Here is a 20,537-nt window from a genome sequence, read left to right as displayed (position 1 = left end):
ATAAGGATTGCTTTGAATGTATAGATTGCTCTGGATAGCATAGATATTTTAACAATATTTATTCTTCCAATCCATGAGCATGGACTATTTTTCCATTTCTTTGTGTCTTTCTCAGCTTCTTTTGTAAGTGTTCTGTAGTTTTTAAAGTACAGATCCTTTACCTCTTTGGTTAGGTTTATTCTTAGGTATCTTATGGTTTTTGGTGCAATTGTAAATGGGACTGATTCCTTAATTTCTCTTTCTTCAGTCACATTGTTAGGGTATAGAAATGCAACTTATTTCTGTGCACCGATTTTTTTATCCTCTTACATTGCTGAATGGCTGTTTGAGTTCTAGCAATTTTAGGGTGAAGTCTTTTGAGTTTTCCACATAAAGTATCGTGTCATGTATGAAGATTGAGAGTTTGACTTCTTCTCTGCCAATTTGAATGCTTTTTATTTCTTTATTTTGATGAAGCTCAATTTATCTGTTTTTCCTCTTGTTGCCTATGTTTTGAGGTCATATCTAAAAATCCACTGCCACAACTGAGTTCATGAAGATTTACCACTGTTTTCTTCTAAGAACTCCATAGTCTTAGTTCTTACACTCACATTTTTTTATCCATTTTGAGTTAATTTTTACATAGTGTGAGTTAAGAATCCATATGCCATCCATGTGACTATATTAAATTATCCCAGATTAATTTATTAAAAACACTGTTCTTTTCCCATTGAATGGTCTTGGCATCTTTGTCAAAAACTAATTGTCCATAGACACCTAGACACAAAACTCTTATTGAAGTCATGAGAAAGAATAGACTGGGACTCATATAAATTGTATGGAGAAAATTGGTGCCTCTTTTCAGTAAATCCTTTCCTAGAACACAAAAGTGGGGGGAATATATTAACTAACCTCTGTTTTCCAGGTATACAGATCTCAGAAAAAGTCCAAAATTGTCAATCCCTCCTTTTGTTCGATATGAAGGAATATAATAGGCTTCTGAACAACAATATGTTTTGCCGTCTGGGCTGATTTTACTTCAGGTAAATGACTATATTCTAAAGAACAATCTTCTTAAATCCCTAATAGCATGTCCTGCTTAACCTCATTTCAGTTGAGGAATTGTCCCTCCACAAATAATATTTGGTCAGACTTCTCAATGGGATCTCTAATACATTGTACATCTGCAAGGTACAGAAGGATTCCTAACTGAAGTAAGACAATCATGTTGTTGCCATTCTTTTAGGAACAGGAGAGTGACATGTTTCAGGTTGTTTCAGGGATGAAAAATAATGTGAGAGGAGAGAGTAACAGAATCTCTTAAGAGATTAACCAGTTGGCTGAAAAGTGCTGCATGTTCTCAGTCAATAGTAATGTCTGTGTTGCATGAGGGACCATGAGGTTAAATAAAGAGCCTAGAACTATTTCAGCAGAAGCATCAATAAGTTTTGCCATGACACTGATTACCTTAAGTCAAGGGGGAAAAGCCTTTACCACGGGGTCAAGGGTGAGTCAATAGTAAGCAACTGGTTTTTGATGACACCCAAGAAATTGAGTTGAAACCTGAAGAGCTTGTTCAAATTGTTGGTGCACAATTCGATGGAATGGCTTTTGTAGTTAGGAGTGCCTAAGGAAGGAGGCTATTATAAGGCCTTATTTAGATTACAGAAAACCTGTTGTATTTGTGCTCTCAGATCAGAGTCTCTTACTGAAGACTTATACAATTCATAAAGAAGTGTTGGAATCACAGAAAAGTTTGTTACTCATTGCCTTCATTTTCCAGTTAAGCCTAGAGGTTTTCCCAGTTGCCACCTTGAAAGAGGTCTAGAATATTTGGACAGTCTTTAATCTATCAGGAAAATATTTCCTTCCTTAGATAGGTCATTTCCTAAATAAAGGATTGTGTTGTGAGACATTTGTAATTTATCTTTTGAAGCATCATGTTCTTTTCCTATTAACGCTGAGAATAAGCAAATGATCTTTTTTACAACTTCCTTGTTCCCTGAACAAAATAAGAGATTATATTATATTACATTATATTATATTATTAATCAGAACTGAATCACAAGAGAAATTTGCATCTTATAAGTCGTGATTAAAGACCTGAGAAAAACAGTACACGGCTTCAGGGTACCCCTGAGGCATGACTGCCCAGGGATGTTATTCTCCTTTGTGGAAGGTAAAAAAGTGTTGACTTTCTTGGTCCTCTTAGGTATGCTGAAAAAGACAAGGCAAAGAAGCAATTGACTGTAAGCATAATAGATGACAGGATGGTATCTGAATTACGTACTACAAAGAAACAAAAGATCACAATTTTGTGATGGTTTTGAAGTCTTCAACAATTTATATTTTCATCCATTTGGCAAAATGTGAGTGTTACAAGGGCTACTACAAACTATGAGAAGATCTTTGAATATAGGGGTTTTTTTTTTTTAAAGATTTTATTTATTTATCTGACAGAGAGAAATCACAAGTAGATGGAGAGGCAGGCAGAGAGAGAGAGAGGGAAGCAGGCTCCCTGCTGAGCAGAGAGACCGATGCGGGACTCGATCCCAGGACCCTGAGATCATGACCTGAGCCGAAGGCAGCGGCTTAACCCACTGAGCCACCCAGGCGCCCCGAATATAGGGTTTTTAAAGATAGGCTTGAGCTCTTCCTTTGTGTGTGGCCTCAAAGAATATTGGGAAAGCTTGGGTGATGGTTTGGTAAGATCTAGTTGAATTTTAATAGGTTCTCTTACAATTGTGTTCCATTTCCATTGCTGGAAGTTTTAGCCCATAAAGTGTGAAGTATGGTGTCAAGATCTTTATTAGAGGAATGCATTAAATATTATAGAGAAGGCAAAGGTATATCCAGAGTAAAAACAACTGGATTATGAATAAAGGAGCCCTCTCAAATCACAAGAAATTGTTCCTTCCATGTGTAACTGCAAAGGCCATTTGCAAAGCATATATCTCCTTATTAACTTTGCAATTGTGGTATCACAAAGCAAAAAATGAAAGTTTTTCAGTAAAGTATACAAGGGTTACAGTTAAGGACTGAATTATTTAAAATACCTGCTCCTGTGTGCTGTTTTCTCTGAGGAATAGGTTGAGGAATAGGCTGAGTAATGGCAGTACAATTTAACATAGAAAGAGTAGTACCCAGTATCCATCAAGACTTAGTGAGGTTGACCATTTATATTTATAATTCACTTTGTTTGCTTAAAAGTAATCCAGAATATTGAATGCATTTTCCTTCCTTATTGATCTAAATTGATGGGTTTGTTTGTTTGTTTGTTTGTTTTGCTAGGATGAAACAATTTTTCTTCCCCAGTGTCCCTTCTTTTTACAAAATCTATAAGCGTCCTTATCAATAGGTGGCTGGTTGAGAAGTGGTCTGCTTAGCTATTTGATCTTTAGGGCCACAAGTTTAAGTCTTGTCTCATTTTCATCCTAAAATTATTTCAAAATGTTATGTCAGATGTTTTAGTTCAGATAATGAGGCTATTTCCTATTCTAATTTCTTTGAATTAGGTGCCCAGTTTCAGGTTCAGCTCCATTGGCAAAATGAGATGCAAGGGCTGCTGTTCAATCAGCATCTTCACACCTACAACTTTTGGGGAAGATGTGGTTTAGTCTATCCTAAAAAATATATCCCATCATTTCATCTTTAATTTATTGCATGATTAAATGATGGTTCAATCAATGTTTATTAGAAACATTTCATGTATGGTTCAGGAGACTTAGCCCTGCTTCGGGAACTTCTTTTTGAGTCTCGAGCTTATTGTGGAAAGAAGGATCCTATAGGTCCCATTCTGGGGAGGTCCAATCAGCTTTGCCACACAGGATTCAGCATCTGAGCTTCCAACCAACCATGTGTACAAGTTGCTATAGGTCAAGTAACTCTGGGTCATATGCACCAAAAAGAATTCTAAATTATTTTATGAGTATTTGCTGGTCTTGTCTAGGTTTAAAGCAATCTTTATAGCTCATAATTCAGCTTGAGTCCAAGGTTTAGATTCTGTAGTTCCCTGCATACCTAGTATATGGGAAGGATGGATTTTTAAAGGCAACAGACTTTGGTGGTTTTAGAAGAGTTGAGGAAAGGTAAAGGGTCTGGATAAGGGGAAGCAGATAGAGGGTTTGATAGAGTTGTAGAAAGAAAGAGACTGGAAGGATAAGACGCTTCTGAAGAGGGAGAACAAGATATAGGGAAAAAGCTGAAGGACAAAGAAGACGAGGGCTTGCTAGGGATATTACTTTGTTGCTTAAGTTTTTCTAATTCCTCATAACTTTGGTCAAAGAATCTTTTTGTAAAGCAATATTTTATTTAAAATTTCTTTGGAGGCCTCTGCATACCAATCAAAAAATGCTGCCCTTGTGAACTGAGAAATCACATTCCTTTCTTTTCTAAGGAAATTTTCAAAAGAACAATTTTATGGAAGTCAAACGCCTCCCCCAGCCTCAAGTGCCCATTAAAGGCTTAAATCATACTTGGGAAAATTATGTCATTTGGAAAGGTAAGTACTGAGTAAGAGTAAGCACTGTCATAAGGGTAGATATATGAAGCAAAAGTTTGCCCAGAAGAGGAGAAAATTGAGGCTTAGATTATCTCACGAGAGCTGGCAGTGCTGGTAGAAATGAAACGTTTGTGCAGCTCCTATCTCAAACCCCAAACTCATGATTGGTCACCTCCAAACACAGACTTGACAATCTGTGCCTTCTGGCTCATGGAATACCAGAGAGAATGCTCTTTCTGAATCAAAAAGGAGGGGGAACAAAGCCCTCAAGACCAAAATTTGAGATGGAAAGAGAACCTCATCCAGTTTTACTAGTGACTTACAACAAAGTTTGTCCAAATGGGCAGTTGTGGTAAAAACAGCAAACTCTTTGGTCTGTGAGGCTGCCATCAACAAAAGGCTTAGAAGACATATGACTGTGTTATATCATATGATTCTCCTTCTTATGACATATAGCACTTTTAGGCAGCACTCCATAAAGCAGTAACACAAATGTAACAAAAAAGGATGAAAAGACCCACCCATTTGCCAAACAAATGGGTGGGCACTGATAACAAAACCTGTGTACCAAACTCAGAAGAATGACCAAAGAACTCAACAGAAAAGAGTGGAGTTCAGGTCTGTGCTGACTTACCTATCACTCTGGACTTGACAAGCAGCAAGCAGTGAGACATAATAGGTTCTAAGTGCCCAGTTGAAAACTGGAGGCCATGGTGATGGTCAGTGCAAACTGTGTCTTGATGGAAACTCCAAAGAAACTGTGGTAATAAATGAAAATCATTGAAATGAACACAAACATTTATTCAGAGCTTGCTATATCAAGCTAGTTACCACCATCACCTGAGATGAGCAGAAACTCAAACACAGGTAAAGTAGTAAAATGCTCTAGAGTTGAAAAAGGAAAGGCTTCAGGTGTGCCCCAATTAGAAGGTATTGGCTTACAGAAGCTAGAGGACTAACTAGAAGTGAGCCACCCTATATGATTGGTCAGGAGTACATATTTGGTTTTCTATGGTTCATCCTAAGTCAGAGGTATAGGCAAAAATTAGGGCAGCTGTGAAATATTGACCAGATCCTGATTTGGGAATGATTTTAAACAGGTTATGTGCCTTATTAGACTGATGGCTATAGAGGCTGCATGTCAGAGCTATATTTCTGTATATGGTCTAACCACTGCTTATTTTTATATTCAGTCTCTTACCATTCATTGAGTTTTTTGGAGCTGAGATGTCAGTTATATTGGTGGTATTTCCATAGCATTGGTTACTAGTCCAATAAGGATGAATGACCTGAGAATTTCACCAGACATCATTGGTAGTCCAAACAGTGGCCTATCCAGGGAAATAACTGAACCATGAATGATCAGTTGGAATAATGAGTCTTTCTAGTGTTATGAAAAGCTCCTAGGCTTGAGCTTATAATAACTCTTCAGATCTTGGAGGCAAAAATTTATTACAAGGCACTTTAGAGTCCCAGTAAAAACCTGCCAATCAGTTTGTAGCTCCCAGTAATTCCAACTCAAGGATACAGAAAAATTAGAAAGCTTGTTTAGAGGCTAAGATTAATTTTTAGCCAAATATTGAAGGAAACTGGAAGAAATGAAAACTTGGTAAGCATTGACAAGATGTACAAGGTGAGAAAATGCAGTTCAGTTTAGAAGTTAACACCAAACAAGCTTTTGCACAGGAAATGAGAAAGCTTGGTTACCAGACAAGACAAAGTTTGCATATTGACCAGTTCCCTGCAGTTTAGAGAGGTGCAAAAGAGCTCAAAGGCAATGAATAGGGTCAGAATCTGATAATCCAGAAGAACATGCTTAGTTTCCCATTGAAACACAAAATGCTCTTACAGTCCTTCTTCCCCTTTTGATCAAAGACAATCTCAAAGAAAGATTATTCTTGATCATAAAACAAGGATGCTCTCATTAGACGTGGCTTGGTTGTTTCAATAGATGCAGCAAGAATGACAAGTCAACACACAAATCTTCTATTTGCTTTGCTGGCCATTTTCATAAAGATACCTCAGATTTGATTTTTCAAAGCCTCTTGAGCATAGGAAGCCAAGCCAAAACCTCACCATCATTTTTCACCTGCGGTATCTAGTGATTTGGTGGAAAGCCCTCTCTTCCTGAGGTCCCCCAAATATCCCAAGATTCCTGAGCCCACTAAGAAGTGACCTTCCTTGCTCACCTATGAGTCTGGGAACCCTATGAAGCCAGTTACTAGGCCAGTTTTACCAAGAGGGACTTTGTAAGCATTGGCTCCATGAAGTCCACCTTAATTCCTGAAAAGTGTGGGCACATCTGATGAAATGAGCATCCTTCTCAACTATGACATTCTAGGCAACGTCAGCCTTGATTGTAGTGTGTCCATTTTGTTCCTATTAACAAGGTGGACAGACTCTTACTGAATCTTTGCAAATATCTAGAGTGTCACGAAAACAGGCATCCTCAATAAGAGTTCCCCAAATTTCACAGGGTGAGTCAGGGCAGAAAAGATCAATGTTTCATTTCTGCTTTACAAGAGCACAGTCTAATAAGTTGTTATGAGTGATAGGTGGCTGAGAGAAAAGAGCTCAATGCTCTGTTTTCTGGATGTTCCCTTACATCCAGAAAACAGAGCGTTAAAGCATCACCACTGTTCCAAGCAAGGCCCGCGTCCAATCCATTTATTCACTTCGTTCAGTTCTTTGTAATTAATTCTTGTTCCACTTGATTTGGGGTTAGTAGTCTCATGAACACATCTGCTTCTTGACTAGACGTCTGGAACTCCTGACTCAGCTCACTGGTAGGATCTCATAGTTATTGAAGCAATGCCATCAGAATTCTGTATCCAAGTATATGTGGCACGGTCCACTTCCATAGGTTTCTAGGCTAGTCCTTTTTTTGTTGAAGACAGAGCACTTAGCCAGTAGTTGACTTCCAAAGGCTCTTTGGGAAACATCAGAGTAAAGCAGAAAACCACTTGTAAGTGACAGAAAAGTTAAAATAGCCATAGTTAGTGCATTATTTTTATAATTTTAAAAGTCAAAGATCTGATCATAAGTCACTATTAGATTAGTACAGTTGATAACGATATATGATTATTTATATGAGACTTTTAAAAAAGTCAGTTTAGAAAGCTTTAGACAAAACATGCCAAACAGAATGATGAATCCTATTTTCAAAGTTAAAAATAGAGCTACTCTATGACCCAGGAATTGTACTACTATTTACCCCAAAGATACAGATGTAGTAAAAAGAAGGGCCATATGCACCCCAACGTTCATAGCAACAATGTCCATAATGGCCAAACTGTGGAAAGAGACAACATGTCCTTCAACAGATGAATGGATAAAGATGTGGTCCATATATACAACGGAATATTACTCAGCCAACAGAAAGGATGAATACCCAACTTTTGCATCAGCATGGATGGGACTGGAGGAGATTATGCTGAGTGAGATAAGTCAAACAGAGTAAGACAATTATCATATGGTTTCACTTATTTGTGGAACATAGGGAATAACATGGAGGACATTAGGAGAAGAAAGGCAAAAATGAAGCCGGGGGTCAGAGAGGGGGACAAACTATGAGAGACTATAGACTTTGAGAAACATATTGAGGGTTTCAGAGGAGAGGGGGGTGGAGGGATGGGTTAGCCTGGTGATGCATATTAAAGAGGGCATGTATTGCATGGAGCACTGGCTATTATGTGCAAAAAATGAATCATGGAACACTACATCAAAAATTAATGATGTAGTGTATGGTGACTAATATAACTTAGTAAAGAAAAAGAAAAAAAAAGAAGACTGGATGTTTTATCTAATTTGTGAAAATGGATAAGCATTATCTTTGTAGAGGAAAAAAAATCAGATACAACATAATAATTCTGAGACATGATATGCCATGAACATATCAAGCACATTCTTAAAATATACTTGTTATTGAGCAAAAAGTAAACTTAATCTGATTAAGTTAGGAAGAACATACTTGAGTAAACTAAAAAAGTATTCTTGCAAGGCTCATAACTCAAAAGGCATAACTACATTTATTAAAACAACAACATTAAAATAATCTCATTTGTCAAAGATTAACCTAAATCATGTGGGCTTGAATTTTAAAAACATTTTGCTAAGTTTCTACAGGAATACTTCCCCCTCTCATATTGAACACATTAGGGATTTAATTGTCTTAATTTCTGGGAATTTCAGAAATATTAAAATTATATAAACTCTTACTTATCTCTTAGCCAATCCAAAAGGAGCTCCTTTAAGAGATCTTAGAGTTTAATGTGAGAATAATATTTAGAGGTAGGAAAATATCACACATGCATAATAGAACATACATTTACATATAGACTCAAAGAGCTTCGAGCTTTAATCTTTTTCTTTTTTTTCTTTTATTTTTTTCAGTGTTCCAAGATTCATTGTTTATGTACCATACCCAGTGCTCCATGCAATACATGCCACCCTAATACCAACAGGCTCACCCTTCCCCCTACCCCACTCCTTTCCAAACCCTTCAATTTGTTTCTCAGAGTCCACAACCTCTCATGGTTCATTTTCCCCTCTGATTTACCCCAATTCACTTTTCCTTACCTTCTCCTAATGTCCTCTATGTTATTCCTTATGCTCCACAAGTAAGTGAAACCATAAAATAATGGACTGTCTCTGCTTGACTTTTTTCACTCAGCATAATCTCCAGTCCTATCCATGTTGATAAAAAAGTTCATCCTTTCTGATGGAGGCGTAAAATTCCATTGTATATATGGACCATACCTCCTTTTTCCATTCATCTGTTGAAGGGCATCTTGGTTCTTTCCACAGTTTGGTAATTGTGGCCATTGCTGCTATGAACACTGGGGTACATATGGCCTGTCTTTTCACCACATTTTATCTTTGTGGTAAATACCCAGTAGTGCAATTGTAGGGTCATAAGGTATCTCTATTTTTAATTTCTTAAAGAATCTCCACACTGTTTTCTAAAGTGGCTGCACCAACTTGCATTCCCATCAACAACGTAAGAGGATTCTAGCTTTAATTATTAACTAAAAAATCTTAGCCCTTATTCAGACATAAACATAAAAACTCAAAACTCACTGGTTCATAGAAAAGAGCTGAGTCTACTCCTTAGCTCACTTTTATATTTCTACAAAGATTACATTTTTGGCGGATGGGGCAAATGGAAGTAACTCGCTCAGTGCAAGAGCTGAACAAGTTTCCTCAGTATTTGTGGAGGAGATCCTTAAGATGTGTTTTGCCCTGACGTGTAATCCTACGGAAGCTGTGGACTGCATTTTGGGAGAGGGGCAGAGGAGCAACCAAGCGGCCATCTGGGATCTCCAAAGTCCATCTGAGTGTTGAAAACATGCAGCCTATTTCCAGTTGAAAACATGCAGCCTGTTGAAAACATGCAGCCTGTTTCCAGTTAGCTTTTTCAGCACAGGCTTTTGCTCTTGGTGTCACTGAGCTCCTCAGAGCCCCAACAGTGGTAGGGGACTTAAGCCTCAGCTGTCTACAGGGAGTTGAGGAACATGAATGAGAAAAGAAAGGCCTGGCAGGGGTGGCTAGTGAAGAGGAGGAGGTAGAGGTATTGAAGGGGGAAGAACAAAGGATTCTAGGAAGCTGAAGTGAAGGTTGAGAATGGAAAAAAGGAGGCAGAAGTTAAGGGATGGTGATGGGAAGTCAGAGATTTTAGAAGACACTGAGGAAAGGAACTGGTCTTTGAAGGAAGCAGTGGTCTCTGAAAGTTTTTGCAGAACTGGTATTGTTCTGTTTCTTTATACCAAACAATAAAAGCAGTCCACTCTTTGGATAAGATCTTGGAGTCATTGCTTGCTCAGAATGATCTGAGCAAGTAGATCCTAGCTCAGAATGAGCCAATTCGCAAAGATCCTTAATTCCTCGAAGAGGCCATTGAAATTTTAAGTTTTTTTTAAATTTTATTTATTTATTTTTTTAGTGAAATTTTGTCATTTCGAAGAGATTGGTGAAATCAGTGTGAATAAAGTCCAAGCACATCCCCCACAGGCAAGAGAGTGTGGAACAATGAAAGGAATGGTAATATGATAGTGAAACGAATACCTGTTGGTCTAAGTATCTTTACCCAAGAGGTCTATCTCAGGAGGGAGTCAGAGGCTTTAGTTATACCCAGGAAAGCCAGAAGAAGGCAGAGAAGTAGAAGGAAGGAAAATGATGAAAATGAAGAATAAAACCAAATCTTTACCACGCTACAACAGACACGTGTTTGAAACACTGTACCAGGAGTTAGACTCACAGGCTGTGGATCATGACCTCCAAGCCAGGAAAGGACCCAGCATCTGCTAAGATGGCATTGACCCCTGCATGGAGAAAAACAAAGTCCTGGAGGCAGAATCACAGCATCATCCTTGTCAAAGAAAAAGAAATACAATCTGGATATCAATATGAGGATTTCTTTAAGGGAATTATTGCAGTAGTAGGAGGAGAGTATCATAATAGGAAAATGCTTGAAGACTAAGTCAGAAATGTCTCAGGGGAGGGATGGGTGAGCAAAACTTTTTTTTTTTTTTTTTAAGATTTTATTTATTTGACAGAGAGAGAGAGATCACAAGTAGGCAGAGAGGCAGGCAGAGAGAGAGAGGGAAGGAAGCAGGCTCCCCTCGGAGCAGAGATCCCAACGCAGAGCTCAATCCCAGGACCCTGGGATCATGACCTGAGCCAAAAGCAGAGGCCTTAACGCACTGAGCCACCCAGGCTACCCTGAGCAAAACTTTTAAATGCAAAGATGCCTGGGATAGGTGGCTGTGGAGAGTAGGAGGTGGGGAGGTAAAAGCTGATGTGGGAGGGGGTTCCTGAAACTTAACCTTCACCAATTGTTTTACTAACAAGGAAGTCAAGGCAGGAAGTATTGGTTTGTGGTTAAGCACAATGGGGCATGTTCTGCACTTGAGATGAACAAATAAAGTACAGAAATTGTACATGGGTTTGAGGGCCTTGCTGTCTTAACATTGCATCAAACTCAAAGCTTGATTAACCTTGTCAGGACCTAAAATTGTTTTTGAGATTTCTTAAAGGGTCCCCCAAAAATCTCTTTTGTAAAAAGTATAAATGTTAGGAATAATGATGGTTATTTGTATGTTTCTGACAATGAGTTATGGGAAATATTCTCAAATCAGAAGAATTATCTAGATTTCCTTAGGTTAAATTTGTATGGGTAAAATGTCATTAACATAAATATTTAAACAATTGTGTTCTGTATAGGAATGTTCAAGACAATGGTTAACATTTTTGCTATCCATGACATGTTTCTATTTATCATAGTCTTGGTGTTGCTTTGCCTATAAGACAAAAGCAGTATTGTATTAGCACTTATAATTTCAGTTATTTAGAAAAAATAATTAACTTGGTTGCAACTTTATTTTTTTAACTTGAATCTAGTGTATTTCAGGCAGTAGTGCTCTTCTGGAGGTTCAGGTCATTTATCCTAGATTTTATTAATCTACTACTGATGTTTAGAACCTACTTCAGATGTATTAAATCTATTTACTTGATAATCTTGATATATTCTTGGTATATGCTAATTTTATGCTGGGCATATATGGTATCTAACATTTCTGGATATTTATATGTTATATTTTCTCTGTGAAGATTATGTTTATCTACTTTCATAAATTATATGTGATTTCTACTCTTCTTTGAAATAGGCATAAATCTTTATGCTTACATTTATTTCATCAAAAACTTTTTTGGATTGATTTGGTTTTGTTTTGCATGCTATGGAGACAATCAGATATGTTTGTCAATTATTTTATTCTATTATTCTTATAATGAACTTTCCTCAGGTTATTCTCTTTTGAAAAATATCAATAGAGAGTAAACAATAGACATTTCTGGTCTTTCATCATCTACAGAGAGCTTGTATGTTTTATTTTACCCCATGAAGTCACCTGGACTCAGCTATAAGGTAGAGTGTTCCATCTTCAACAAATGTTCTCAAATCAGATCCCTGTCTGAGAGTCTGGTAAAGAAGACTATTCCAGGTCCTCTTGGGCACAGGATTCTGATGGCATTGCTTCAATAACTATGAGATCCTACCAGTGAGCTGAGTCAGGAGTTCCAGACGTCTAGTCAAGAAGCAGATGTGTTCATGAGACTACTAACCCCAAATCAAGTGGAACAAGAATTAATTACAAAGAACTGAACGAAGTGAATAAATGGATTGGACGTGGGCCTTGCTTGGAACAGTGGTGATGCTTTAACGCTCTGTTTTCTGGATGTAAGGGAACATCCAGAAAACAGAGCATTGAGCTCTTTTCTCTCAGCCACCTATCACTCATAACAACTTATTAGACTGTGCTCTTGTAAAGCAGAAATGAAACATTGATCTTTTCTGCCCTGACTCACCCTGTGAAATTTGGGGAACTCTTATTGAGGATGCCTGTTTTCGTGACACTCTAGATATTTGCAAAGATTCAGTAAGAGTCTGTCCACCTTGTTAATAGGAACAAAATGGACACACTACAATCAAGGCTGACGTTGCCTAGAATGTCATAGTTGAGAAGGATGCTCATTTCATCAGATGTGCCCACACTTTTCAGGAATTAAGGTGGACTTCATGGAGCCAATGCTTACAAAGTCCCTCTTGGTAAAACTGGCCTAGTAACTGGCTTCATAGGGTTCCCAGACTCATAGGTGAGCAAGGAAGGTCACTTCTTAGTGGGCTCAGGAATCTTGGGATATTTGGGGGACCTCAGGAAGAGAGGGCTTTCCACCAAATCACTAGATACCGCAGGTGAAAAATGATGGTGAGGTTTTGGCTTGGCTTCCTATGCTCAAGAGGCTTTGAAAAATCAAATCTGAGGTATCTTCATGAAAATGGCCAGCAAAGCAAATAGAAGATTTGTGTGTTGACTTGTCATTCTTGCTGCATCTATTGAAACAACCAGGCCACGTCCAATGAGAGCATCCTTGTTTTATGATCAAGAATAATCTTTCTTTGAGATTGTCTTTGATCAACAGGAGAAGAGGGACTATAAGAGCATTTTGTGTTTCAATGGGAAACTAAGCATGTTCTTCTGGATTATCAGATTCTGACCCTATTCATTGCCTTTGAGCTCTTTTGCACCTCTCTAAACTGCAGGGAACTGCTCGATATGCAAACTTTGTCCTGTCTGATAGACACTAATTAGCTTCCTTTCCCAGTATGGATAAACTAGTATTGATACCTACTTATAAATCAAATTTGTGTCTGTTAATTGACAGATTGTCAACTTTCATCAAATTTTCAGTTCTTCCTGTTTCCTTCAATATCTGACTACAAATATTTCAAACTAACCTGTCCAACTTTTCTCCCTTGTTCCTGACTTCAAGTCACTGAGAACGAAAACGTAATTACCCAGATCCTTATTAGGACTCTAAGTTGCCTTGTAACTGGTCTTCCCCCGCCCCCTCCCCAAGATTTAAAGGAACACTGCACTGGTTCTTGCAGGGACCAGACTTGTCCCTGGACAAGCAGCCGTCTGAGTCACTAAAAGTCAATAAAAGTAACTCTGAGTCACAGAAAGTCTGGTGAAATGCTCATGTCATACATGTCCTTACAAGGGAGGTAACCCAGACTTGGACAACATAATCAGCAGGACAGTTCAACTCAGAGAGCAGTGCTGCAAAAACTATTTCATCCACTGATCTGAATTTCACAGGACTAGATAGTCTTAGGGTTCAACCTTGGGGTCTTTATTTTAATACATTCCTTTATATTAACATTTATCTTCTTTATTTTAGGCATCCCATTGAAGGACACTGAAACAAGTGATCTTTGCCTACATACCAAACAGATGGTAAACTAGCCTTCCACTAGGGATATCACTAAGAAAATGTAGACGCTGAGGTCTATTTCACTCAGCCATCTCTTGTTGGAGTTATTCCTCATCTCTGAATTGTTCACAGAGAATGTCTCTGAACCCACCTTGAACAAGGAGAGGGACTGAAAGGCTGATGGAACTTTGTGCTTCACACGAGTTTAGGTTGCTTTGCTGAAGACCACCAGGTCCCAACCCTAGGTACACTTTAGCTTGTTTCCTTCATCTGATGTACAGAATCCCAAGCCCATGTGCCTGAGCACAAACCAAATTTTCTGCCTCAAGTTTTCTGTTTGTACAATATTTGATGCCGTTCATTAAGCTCCAAGTCTCTCCCGCACACCAGCTGTTAACATGACATCATGCTTTTGCTTTCCACAGTTATCCCAAGGTCTCTGCTTACAGAAGCTTCACTCCCACTCCCCTTGCCTGAAACTGTTGTGGCCTGGGCTTTAAGCAGCTCTCTGCAATAGTTTCATTCAATAATGTCTTCCCTTACTTGGGTCCAGAGTCAACTTTTTTTTTTTTTTTTCCCCTTGACAACTTCCTTGGCAAGTGATATTTATGATTTGAGCTCTGGAAGGTAAAATATGAAAAGGGTCAAGTTTGAACACTTAATTACATAAGATCATGGACTACTAAGAAAAATGGTTGGTTATCTAGTTAACTAAAATGGCAATATAAATTTTAAAGTAGATATAAGAGGTATGTGACTATAAAGACTTCCAGTTCTTTTTAAGTGAAAAGGCTTTGTTCCCTCAAATTATTAAGGAGATGACAAAATCAACAAATACAAAAATTATTCTAATAAGACCCTGAATAGTTATTTTCTAGGCAGATTATTCTCAAGGTAGAGGAAAGTACTTTACAAGCACTTACTAAGAGAACACCAGTATTCCAAGAAAAATTGTCATTTTAATAAAGTGAAAACCAAATGCTAGTTTTGAAACAGCATATTTGGTACTAACACTCTTACTAAAAATCTTATAAATAAACTCGTAAACCTCCGCCAGCTTTGACTATAAGAAGTAAAATTCCCTTTCCGTGAACCATCTGCAACTTTGTCTCTCCAGACAAGTTTTGTCATAAACTTCTTCCTCTCTCTTTCATTTTGGAATGAGTCATTTTACTTTGGAACAAAGCTTCTCTTGTTTTCCTTAACAAAATACCTCCTGCATGCTTTGCATGTAAAGTTTTTCCTCTCTGCTGCTCCTAATAGAGCCTCATTCACATATATTGATTCTAAGTTTTCACTACAGCTGCTTTTATTGCACCGAGAGGACTAGGAGGTGGTGTAAGAGAAGAGTTATTCCCAGGGCATGTGTCAAAATGGTGAGGCCGATCTTATTAGAGCTACTGCATAGAGAAGAGAGACTTCAGGACAGCTTTGAGTCCCATTCGATACAGCACAGACAACTGGGGATCTGCAGCCAAGGAGCCAAGTGAGGACAGACGAGTGAGGAAAATTACTAAGAGGAACTTGCTTAGATACCAAAGTAGAGGGATTCTTGCTAAACTGGCTTAACAGGATTCTTACTAAAAGCAGACCAAGGACTTACATATCCAGGGCAAGGTACAAGAGCTTGATCATATAACAAGGACAATCAGATATAAAGGGAGGCAGTTGTCACTTAACTAGCTTAGGCTTCTTTGTTAAAATGGGGCTAAGTAGTCCGAGGTGGAGGCCTGATCTAGAAGAAGACTCACGGGAGCCTGACTAAAGTATGGTCAAAGAAGGAGTGTCTGTTAGTAAATAACTGTAAACTGTCTTTCATATACCAGTATTTTCTAGCAGACTAGCAGAGCTTTTCAATATATATCTTATATCTTTTTATAGCCATCAGCATTCCTCATAGTATAGCATCTCAATGTGGCAAAAATGAACATGTCCATTAATAGACCCAAATATACAGCCTGTCTGTATTACATAAAAATAAGAGGCAAAAATATATAAGAATGAAATTGTTATTTAGCAATTAATGTTTTACTGTCTTGTCCTACTTAGATATGATATAGATACATAATGATTTATGAATTAACTAAATTTAGCATCAGTCCAATATTTTAAGTTACCAATTGATTTGGAAACTGTCTTCAAGCTGACATTCTACAAAACATAATTACTTTTGAAATAAAGTTTGTCCACATAATGACTTAATTTGACTAAACACAAGTTTACATTTTTTATAATCTTAAAATATAGTAACTGAAATCAATTAGAACCTTCACAAGTTGAGGAAAAACATGCCCAAGTAAAATAAGAATGTACATTTTTATTACATTTAATGTTGACAACTCAAAAGACAAAGCTGTTCTTATTAAACCAACAATATTAAATTAGTCTCATTTGCCAAAGTTACCTAAATTATGTAAACTTGAATTCTTAGAACATTTGAGTAACTTGCCTATAAGAAAGTGTTTTGAGCACATTGAAATATTCAAAATTTAATTTTTTCAATATTTGACAAGGTTTAGGAATAGTCTCATTCATATAAGACCTTAGCTCTGTCAATTAGAGTAGAACTTTTTAAAAAAAATTTTGTAATCTAATTTAGTAATACCATCTGGAGGTAGAAAAATATTAAATACCTGTAGACACATAAACATACACCTAGATCTAGAAAACTTAGACCTTCAATTCCAAACTTTCAGTCCATACATCAGGGGTAAACCCAGAAATACAAAACTCACTTTCATATAAAAAGAGTTCTTTCCTTACTAATAGGTATAACTTCTTAATGGATTTGAATTCAAAATGGAGAAAAATGGATAAACAGAAAAGAGTAGCAAACTCGATTTTCCATCATCCTTCATTTAATGAGACAAAATATCAATAAACCATTTAATTCATTTACAGAAATAGCCTAATGGCTTAAACATTTAAAAACAAAAAATCCCACCACTGGAAATCAACTAAAGTACTCAGAAAGAATCAAAATCAAATTCTTACTGTGCTTGCAACAGATAAGAGTTTGGAACATATAGGACCAGGATCAGGACTCACCTTTAGATCTCTGGACTTCCAGCGAGAAATGGAGTACAAAAGGCTCCAAATGGCCTTATGACCTGGCTAGGGTAAATGAAAATCTGAAGATAAGTTCAGATCCTGGGTCATGGCACCAAACTATCTGAGACAAAACCAGACAAGTTAGGAAACTAATATGATGGAGAATATCACAAGCAGTATCAACCCCATTCTAAATATCTTTGGAGCTTTTAAATATAAGCTTTTATATGAGGTGGTTTACACTGTGGTTTTGCAAGCTGCAAACATAAATTATAGGCTTCAAAACAGGAAATGGATGTTTTTCCCAAATACGGCATACTTCTGAGAGCATAGAGTTTTAATCTCTATTAATCAACCATGAGATAAAGAACAGGAAGCTGAAGGGTCTGTTTTCCCCTGTCGGCAGATTCAGACCAAGAGAGAGAGAGTTTCCTGGGTTTTGTCACACGTGATCAAAAGCCTTGTAACAGAGTTTCAACCAGAAGAAATAGCAAAAGAAATGAAATTTCTAGTCACCCCTGAAGCAAGGCTAAGTCATGTCTCCTTCCTCAACTTTGCACTCCCTTATGCATGAAGTGCACTTAATTTCCGTGCCCCCCACACACCCCTGCTTACACATAGCCTCTCTTCCCCTCTTAACACTTCTACCAACATCGCTCCATCTCCACTGATGCCAGCTTAATCACTCTATCACTTGATCCTTCCAAAGCCACTGTACCACCTCCTAATTGGTCTCCTGCCTTCCAGTCTTTTCACCCACAATTCAGTTTCCATGGAAGAGTCAAAGCAAACTAAAGTGAAAATCTTATTTTTTTACTAATATGTTAAAAAATTTCTGTCCCTCCTTGTTATCCTTCCAAAATGGTCTTCTTGCATAGCAGAACATTCAAGCCCTTCATGTTCTGACTCACCTCCTCTCTTTTGCCAGCCCTCAGCAGACTCTACACCAAGCTCTACGGAACACTCACAGTTCCCAAACACCCCATGCTCTCTTCCATGTCTAGACACTTTCTTGTGTTTCCCTTTGCCTCCAGTGCCCGTTCTCTAGCTAAGTCCTTAAAGCACATACATATGAGATTTAGATGACAGGTATCCTGGGATCATCCCTGGCCGCACTTGTTTTCTCAGCCTTCCCAAATCTGAATGGACTGGAATCCCTCCACCCCATACTCTCTCCTTTCTTATCACTTACCGTTCCATTTGGAAAATTCCTCTTTCTTTGCCTGTTTCTGCAAATAAACCAGAACTCCCTGCAAGTTGAGACCATGTGTTCTCTATTGCTTTTTCATAACAAGAGGAGATGGGGGTTGTGGTAGTGAGTGGCCATCTCAGCTGATACACCACAAAAAAAGAATTGTGTATTTCTCGAGCTTCATTAAATGTCTGCAGTGTGCCCAGAAGGCAGTGCCTGACACACTACAATCATGCAATGAACACTTGTGACATTAATAAGTGGGTGAACTTACCATGTACCTTCATAGTTATATAATATAGTGGGATGATACAACACTTCTCACTATTGTGTTGTGGAGACAAAACAAGCTTATGGAAAGTGATTAGAAAAACTAAAGACTGTATGAGGTAGAATATGAAATAGAGTGATTTATTTTTAAAGAACTGTGGTGCATTTCACAAAGCTTAATGAACGTTAGCACCCCCTAGCCAGCCACCTTAGGGGTCTGGTTATGCCCTTCTTTGGCAATTGTCTCTCTTCACTCAAAACAACAACAACAAAAAACCAGGAAGGAATTCCTCCTTAGATCCTGATTCCAGAGAGAGTATCTGAGCAAGTTGCATGCTTGCAAATCTGTTCATTCTTTTTTAGTTAACCAACTTGAATATTCTCCTGGCTTTCATGACTATGGGATGCATTCTCCAAAATCAAATTTACAATTATAACGATCTTGGCACCACACAGTGCCCTGTGCATAAATAAGACTTGATAAATACTTGCTGAATCAGTGACGTGAAGAGCTTCCCACCACTTCGGGAATGATTGTGATTTCCTTAATTTCCTTGATTTTCTTCTGCTGAAACATTCTGCTTCCAATACCACTCATGATTATTCAGACCAGAGTCAAAGGAAAAAAAAAAAAATCTTTATCCTAACTAACCATGTTCATAAACACGAGTTACAGTGACTGCAACATTTTCCAGAAGAGTGTGCTCTGAACCTGCCCAGCAGCACCACAGGTAAACCGCCTTTTTTTTTTTTTTTTTTTTTGTAAACTGCCTTTTAAAGGAACTGCATCTCCGTGGAGAACATCCATGGCAATATGAAAGTTCTGAGGTCCCAACTGTCTGTCTTCATGTGGGTTTCCCAAGAAGCAGATTCTGGGGCGCCTGGGTGGCTCAGTGGGTTGAAACTTCTGCCTTCGGCTGGGGTCATGATCCCAGAATCCTGGGATCGAGCCCCACACTGGGCTCTCTGCTAGGTAGGGAGCCTGCTTCCTCCTCTCTCTCTGCCTGCCTGTGATCTCTGTCTCTCAAATAAATAAATGAAATCTTAAAAAAAAAAAAAAAGGAAGCAGATTCTGACGACAATATTCATTGCAAAGAGACTTGGAATAAGATCCTAGCAAATATCAGCATGGGGATGGAGAATGGGAAGAGGCGTGAAGCCAGAGCCGAGAGAACCCGTGAGAAAGGCCTCTCAACCTCCAGGGGGCAGTGTAGTACACCCCTCAGAGATGGCTGAAGAACTGAGAAATCTGGGCTGTTTCAAGCACTAACTCTCATTAGATGAGAACTGCTCTGAGGATATTAATTCCCCAGCATTTACAGCCCACCTAACAGGCCAATCTTGATAGCTTGCCAGAGGAAGCTCTTAGAAAACCACAAGTTCTCGTAGCATGTAGTATCCTGAACCACCAAGTCCTCAGGAGACACGGGTGAGCAACATGGGCAGTGTCTCTAACCTACACGTCGTACAGTCACATTTTGAATTGCAAGATACATTCCCAGAATTTAGACTTGGTCACATTTCAGCTGAGCCAAGGCAACTTCACCTGTAATGGGCTGTCTCCACCAATACACTGTGAAAAAAGAATTATGAATTTCTTGAGCTTCATTAAATGTCTACAGTATGCCATGCAGTAGCAACAGCTGGGTTTCTAGACTCTTCTTCAGATTTTCATTCGATCCTTTTGTACCCAAGTGAGACTAGTTCTCTCAAGCAAATGAAACATGTTTATCCTCTCCTTGAAACCCTGATTACATCCACCCTTTCAGA

The 20,537-nt window shown here is 38.2% G+C and overlaps 1 long non-coding RNA gene across 4 annotated transcripts; it reads right to left on the bottom strand.

Annotated features, from left to right (window-relative positions):
- Window positions 1–221: 221 nt before the first annotated feature.
- On the bottom strand, window positions 222–17,825 carry LOC101687939. Of its 4 annotated transcripts, none has more exons than XR_006606179.1 (4): window positions 17,303–17,553; window positions 5,115–5,238; window positions 2,083–2,196; window positions 222–855 (listed from the first exon to the last, which is right to left on the bottom strand). It is a non-coding gene; the product is annotated as an uncharacterized LOC101687939 (long non-coding RNA). The 4 variants fall into 4 exon arrangements; XR_006606178.1 differs by lacking the exon at window positions 222–855 and adding an exon at window positions 6,670–7,442 and having other exon boundaries at window positions 992–2,196; window positions 17,303–17,825; XR_001178026.2 differs by lacking the exon at window positions 222–855 and adding an exon at window positions 6,670–7,409 and having other exon boundaries at window positions 992–2,196; window positions 17,303–17,821.
- Between the last annotated feature and the right edge of the window lie 2,712 nt (window positions 17,826–20,537).

The sequence above is a fragment of the Mustela putorius genome, unplaced genomic scaffold (assembly GCF_011764305.1).
Source record: "Mustela putorius furo isolate JIRA1106 unplaced genomic scaffold, ASM1176430v1.1 tig00000228_pilon_pilon_pilon, whole genome shotgun sequence".
Taxonomy (NCBI): Eukaryota; Metazoa; Chordata; class Mammalia; order Carnivora; family Mustelidae; genus Mustela; species Mustela putorius.
Note: the sequence above shows the minus strand (reverse complement) of the source record. Positions and strands in the feature narration are given on the sequence as shown.